The sequence below is a fragment of the Corythoichthys intestinalis genome, unplaced genomic scaffold (genome assembly GCF_030265065.1).
Source record: "Corythoichthys intestinalis isolate RoL2023-P3 unplaced genomic scaffold, ASM3026506v1 HiC_scaffold_30, whole genome shotgun sequence".
NCBI classification, from domain to species: domain Eukaryota; kingdom Metazoa; phylum Chordata; class Actinopteri; order Syngnathiformes; family Syngnathidae; genus Corythoichthys; species Corythoichthys intestinalis.
The window spans coordinates 1,583,562-1,590,598 of record NW_026651599.1 but is presented as its reverse complement, the minus strand read 5'-3'; positions in this window follow the sequence as shown (position 1 = coordinate 1,590,598).

Below are 7,037 nucleotides of genomic sequence, written 5' to 3'. Positions count from 1 at the left end.
AAATTACTTGCTTGCCCTTGGTAGGTAGACAGGCTTTCCCAAGCCTATTCTGTTATAGCCCCTGCAAATTACTTGCTTGCCCTTGGTAGGTAGACAGGCTTTCCCAAGCCTATTCTGTAATAGCCGCTGCAAATTACTTGCTTGCCCCTGGTAGGTAGACACGCCTTCCCAAGCCTATTCTCTCATCGCCTCAGCCCATGACTTATTTCTCCCTGGTAGGTAGACAGGCCTTCCCAAGCCTATTCTGTAATAGCCGCTGCAAATTACTTGCTTGCCCCTGGTAGGTAGACAGGTCTTCCCAAGCCAATTCTCTAATAGCCCCAGGAAATTCCTTGCTTGCCCCTGGTAGGTAGACACGCCTTCCCAAGCCTATTCTCTCATCGCCTCAGCCCATGACTTATTTCTCCCTGATAGGTAGACAGGCCTTATCAAGCCTATTCTGTAATAGTCCCAGCAAATTACTTGCTTGCCCCTGGTCGGTAGACAGGCCTTCCCAAGCCTTTTCTGTAATAGTCCCAGCAAATTACTTGCTTGCCCCTGGTAGGTAGACAGAACTTCCCAAGCCAATTCTCGAATAGCCCCAGCAAATTACTTGCTTGCCCCTGGTAGGTAGACAGAACTTCCCAAGCCAATTCTCGAATAGCCCCAGCACATTACTTGCTTGCCCCTGGTAGGTAGACAGGCCTTCCCAAGCCTATTCTGTAATAGCCCCTGCAAATTACTTGCTTGACCCTGGTCGGTAGACAGGCCTTCCCAAGCCTATTCAGTAATAGCCCCAGCAAATTACTTGCATGCCCCTGGTAGGTAGACTGCCCTTCCCAAGCCTATTCTCTCATTGCATCAGCCCATGACTTACTTCTCCCTGGTAGGTCCACAGGCCTTCCCAAGCCAATTCTCTTATAGCCCAAGCCAATTCTCGAATAGCCCCAGCAAATTACTTGCTTGCCCCTGGTAGGTAGACAGGCCTTCCCAAACCAATTCTTTTATAGGCCAAGCCAATTCTCGAATAGCCCCAGCAAATTACTTGCTTGTTCCTGGTAGGTAGACTGGCCTTCCCGAGCCTATTCTTTCATAGCCCCAGCAAATTACTTGCTTGCCTCTGGTAGGTAGACTGGCCTTCCCAAGCCTATACTTTCATAGCCCCAGCAAATTACTTGCTTGTTCCTGGTAGGTAGACTGGCCTTCCCAAGCCTATTCTCTCATAGCCCCAGGAAATTACTTGCTTTTACCTGGTAGGTAGACAGGCCTTCCCAAGCCTATTCTGTAATAGCCGCTGCAAATTACTTGCTTGCCCCTGGTACGTAGACTGGCCTTCCCAAGCCAATTCTCTAATAGCCCCTGCACATTACTTGCTTGCCCCTGGTAGGTAGACAGGCTTTCCCAAGCCTATTCTGTAATAGCCGCTGCAAATTACTTGCTTGCCCCTGGTAGGTAGACACGCCTTCCCAAGCCTATTCGCTCATCGCCTCAGCCCATGACTTATTTCTCCCTGGTAGGTAGACAGGCCTTATCAAGCCTATTCTGTAATAGTCCCAGCAAATTACTTGCTTGCCCCTGGTCGGTAGACAGGCCTTCCCAAGCCTTTTCTGTAATAGTCCCAGCAAATTACTTGCTTGTCCCTGATAGGTAGAAAGGACTTCCGATGCCTATTCTGTTATAGCCCCTGCAAATTACTTGCTTGCCCTTGGTAGGTAGACAGGCTTTCCCAAGCCTATTCTGTAATTGCCCAAGCAAATTACTTGCTTTCCACTGGTAGGTAGACAGGCCTTCCCAAGCCAATTCTCTTATAGCCCAAGCCAATTCTCGAATAGCCCCAGCAAATTACTTGCTTGCCCCTGGTAGGTAGACAGGCCTTCCCGAGCCTATTCTTTCATAGCCCCAGCAAATTACTTGCTTGCCTCTGGTAGGTAGGCTGGCCTTCCCAAGCCTATACTTTCATAGCCCCAGCAAATTACTTGCTTATTCCTGGTAGGTAGACTGGCCTTCCCAAGCCTATTCTCTCATAGCCCCAGGAAATTACTTGCTTATACCTGGTAGATGGACTGGCCTTCCCGAGCCAATTCTCTTATATACCAAGCCAATTCTCTAATAGCCCCTGCACATTACTTGCTTACCCCTGGTAGACAGGCTTTCCCGAGCCTATTCTGTAATAGTTCCAGCAAATTACTTGCTTGTCCCTGGTAGGTAGACAGGCCTTCCCAATCCTATTCTGTAATAGCCCCAGCAAATTACTTGCTTGCCCCTGGTAGGTAGATAGGCCTTCCCAAGCCTATACGTTCATCGCCTCAGCCCATGACTTATTTCTCCTTGGTAGGTAGACAGGCCTTCCCAAGCCTATTCTGTAATAGCCCCAGCAAATTACTTGCTTGCCCCTGGTAGGTAGACAGGCCTTCCCAAGCCTATTCTGTAATAGTCCCAGCAAATTACTTGCTTGCCCCTGGTAGGTAGACAGGCCTTCCCAAACCAATTCTCTTATATCCCAAGCCAAATCTCGAATAGCCCCAGCACATTATTTGCTTGCACCTGGTAGGTAGACAGGCCTTCCCAAGCCAATTCTCTAATAGCTTCTGCACATTACTTGCTTGCCCCTGGTAGGTAGACAGACTTTCCCAAGCCTATTCTGTAATAGCCGCTGCAAATTACTTGCTTGCCCCTGGTAGGTAGACAGGCTTTCCCAAGCCTATTCTCTTATAGCCCCAGAAAATTACGTGCTTATACCTGGTAGATCGACTGGCCTTCCCGAGCAAATTTTCTTATATCCCAAGCCAATTCTCTCATAGCCCAATACAATTACTTGCTTGCCCCTGGAAGTTAGACTGGCCTTCCCAAGCCAATTCTCTAATAGCCCCTGCACATTACTTGCTTGCCCCTGGTAGGTAGACAGGCTTTCCCAAGCCTATTCTGTAATAGCCGCTGCAAATTACTTGCTTGCCCCTGGTAGGTAGACACGCCTTCCCAAGCCTATTCTCTCATCGCCTCAGCCCATGATTTATTTCTCCCTGGTAGGTAGACAGGCCTTATCAAGCCTATTCTGTAATAGTTTCAGCAAATTACTTGCTTGCCCCTGGTAGGTAGACACGCCTTCCCAAGCCTATTCTCTCATCGCCTCAGCCCATGACTTATTTCTCCCTGGTAGGTAGACAGGCCTTCCCAAGCCTATTCTGTAATAGCCGCTGCAAATTACTTGCTTGCCCCTGGTAGGTAGACAGGTCTTCCCAAGCCTATTCTGTAATAGCCCCAGCAAATTCCTTGCTTGCCCCTGGTAGGTAGACAGGCCTTCCCAACCCAATTCTCTAATAGCCCCTGCACATTACTTGCTTGCACCTGGTAGGTAGACAAGCCTTCCCAAGCCTATTCTGTAATAGTTCCAGCAAATTACTTGCTTGTCCCTGGTAGGTAGACAGGCCTTCCCAATCCTATTCTGTAATAGCCCCAGCAAATTACTTGCTTGCCCCTGGTAGGTAGATAGGCCTTCCCAAGCCTATTCGTTCATCGCCTCAGCCCATGACTTATTTCTCCTTGGTAGGTAAACAGGCCTTCCCAAGCCTATTCTGTAATAGCCGCTGCAAATTACTTGCTTGCCCCTGGTAGGTAGACAGGTCTTCCCAAGCCTATTCTGTAATAGCCCCAGCAAATTCCTTGCTTGCCCCTGGTAGGTAGACAGGCCTTCCCAACCCAATTCTCTAATAGCCCCTGCACATTACTTGCTTGCACCTGGTAGGTAGACAAGCCTTCCCAAGCCTATTCTGTAATAGTTCCAGCAAATTACTTGCTTGTCCCTGGTAGGTAGACAGGCCTTCCCAATCCTATTCTGTAATAGCCCCAGCAAATTACTTGCTTGCCCCTGGTAGGTAGATAGGCCTTCCCAAGCCTATTCGTTCATCGCCTCAGCCCATGACTTATTTCTCCTTGGTAGGTAAACAGGCCTTCCCAAGCCTATTCTGTAATAGCTTCTGCACATTACTTGCTTGCCCCTGGTAGGTAGACAGACTTTCCCAAGCCTATTCTGTAATAGTCCCAGCAAATTACTTGCTTGCCCCTGGTAGGTAGACAGACTTTCCCAAGCCTATTCTGTAATAGTCCCAGCAAATTACTTGCTTGCCCCTGGTAGGTAGATAGGCCTTCCCAAGCCTATTCTCTCATCGCCTCAGCCCATGACTTATTTCTCCCTGGTAGGTAGACAGGCCTTCCCAAGCCTATTCTGTAATAGCCGCTGCAAATTACTTGCTTGCCCCTGGTAGGTAGACAGGCCTTCCCAAGCCAATTCTCTAATAGCCCCTGCACATTACTTGCTTGCCCCTGGTAGGTAGACAGGCTTTCCCAAGCCTATTCTGTAATAGCCGCTGCAAATTACTTGCTTGCCCCTGGTAGGTAGACACGCCTTCCCAAGCCTATTCTCTCATCGCCTCAGCCCATGACTTATTTCTCCCTGGTAGGTAGACAGGCCTTATCAAGCCTATTCTGTAATAGTTTCAGCAAATTACTTGCTTGTCCCTGATAGGTAGACAGGCCTTCCCAAGCCTATTCTGTTATAGCCCCTGCAAATTACTTGCTTGCCCTTGGTAGGTAGACAGGCTTTCCCAAGCCTATTCTGTTATAGCCCCTGCAAATTACTTGCTTGCCCTTGGTAGGTAGACAGGCTTTCCCAAGCCTATTCTGTAATAGCCGCTGCAAATTACTTGCTTGCCCCTGGTAGGTAGACACGCCTTCCCAAGCCTATTCTCTCATCGCCTCAGCCCATGACTTATTTCTCCCTGGTAGGTAGACAGGCCTTCCCAAGCCTATTCTGTAATAGCCGCTGCAAATTACTTGCTTGCCCCTGGTAGGTAGACAGGTCTTCCCAAGCCAATTCTCTAATAGCCCCAGCAAATTCCTTGCTTGCCCCTGGTAGGTAGACACGCCTTCCCAAGCCTATTCTCTCATCGCCTCAGCCCATGACTTATTTCTCCCTGATAGGTAGACAGGCCTTATCAAGCCTATTCTGTAATAGTCCCAGCAAATTACTTGCTTGCCCATGGTCGGTAGACAGGCCTTCCCAAGCCTTTTCTGTAATAGTCCCAGCAAATTACTTGCTTGCCCCTGGTAGGTAGACAGAACTTCCCAAGCCAATTCTCGAATAGCCCCAGCAAATTACTTGCTTGCCCCTGGTAGGTAGACAGAACTTCCCAAGCCAATTCTCGAATAGCCCCAGCACATTACTTGCTTGCCCCTGGTAGGTAGACAGGCCTTCCCAAGCCTATTCTGTAATAGCCCCTGCAAATTACTTGCTTGACCCTGGTCGGTAGACAGGCCTTCCCAAGCCTATTCAGTAATAGCCCCAGCAAATTACTTGCATGCCCCTGGTAGGTAGACTGCCCTTCCCAAGCCTATTCTCTCATTGCATCAGCCCATGACTTACTTCTCCCTGGTAGGTCCACAGGCCTTCCCAAGCCAATTCTCTTATAGCCCAAGCCAATTCTCGAATAGCCCCAGCAAATTACTTGCTTGCCCCTGGTAGGTAGACAGGCTTTCCCAAGCCTTTTCTCTCATAGCCCCCGCAAATTACTTGCTTGCCCCTGGTAGGTAGACAGGCCTTCCCAAACCAATTCTTTTATAGGCCAAGCCAATTCTCGAATAGCCCCAGCAAATTACTTGCTTGTTCCTGGTAGGTAGACTGGCCTTCCCGAGCCTATTCTTTCATAGCCCCAGCAAATTACTTGCTTGCCTCTGGTAGGTAGACTGGCCTTCCCAAGCCTATACTTTCATAGCCCCAGCAAATTACTTGCTTGTTCCTGGTAGGTAGACTGGCCTTCCCAAGCCTATTCTCTCATAGCCCCAGGAAATTACTTGCTTTTACCTGGTAGGTAGACAGGCCTTCCCAAGCCTATTCTGTAATAGCCGCTGCAAATTACTTGCTTGCCCCTGGTACGTAGACTGGCCTTCCCAAGCCAATTCTCTAATAGCCCCTGCACATTACTTGCTTGCCCCTGGTAGGTAGACAGGCTTTCCCAAGCCTATTCTGTAATAGCCGCTGCAAATTACTTGCTTGCCCCTGGTAGGTAGACACGCCTTCCCAAGCCTATTCGCTCATCGCCTCAGCCCATGACTTATTTCTCCCTGGTAGGTAGACAGGCCTTATCAAGCCTATTCTGTAATAGTCCCAGCAAATTACTTGCTTGCCCCTGGTCGGTAGACAGGCCTTCCCAAGCCTTTTCTGTAATAGTCCCAGCAAATTACTTGCTTGTCCCTGATAGGTAGAAAGGACTTCCGATGCCTATTCTGTTATAGCCCCTGCAAATTACTTGCTTGCCCTTGGTAGGTAGACAGGCTTTCCCAAGCCTATTCTGTAATTGCCCAAGCAAATTACTTGCTTTCCACTGGTAGGTAGACAGGCCTTCCCAAGCCAATTCTCTTATAGCCCAAGCCAATTCTCGAATAGCCCCAGCAAATTACTTGCTTGCCCCTGGTAGGTAGACAGGCCTTCCCGAGCCTATTCTTTCATAGCCCCAGCAAATTACTTGCTTGCCTCTGGTAGGTAGGCTGGCCTTCCCAAGCCTATACTTTCATAGCCCCAGCAAATTACTTGCTTATTCCTGGTAGGTAGACTGGCCTTCCCAAGCCTATTCTCTCATAGCCCCAGGAAATTACTTGCTTATACCTGGTAGATGGACTGGCCTTCCCGAGCCAATTCTCTTATATACCAAGCCAATTCTCTAATAGCCCCTGCACATTACTTGCTTACCCCTGGTAGACAGGCTTTCCCGAGCCTATTCTGTAATAGTTCCAGCAAATTACTTGCTTGTCCCTGGTAGGTAGACAGGCCTTCCCAATCCTATTCTGTAATAGCCCCAGCAAATTACTTGCTTGCCCCTGGTAGGTAGATAGGCCTTCCCAAGCCTATACGTTCATCGCCTCAGCCCATGACTTATTTCTCCTTGGTAGGTAGACAGGCCTTCCCAAGCCTATTCTGTAATAGCCCCAGCAAATTACTTGCTTGCCCCTGGTAGGTAGACAGGCCTTCCCAAGCCTATTCTGTAATAGTCCCAGCAAATTACTTG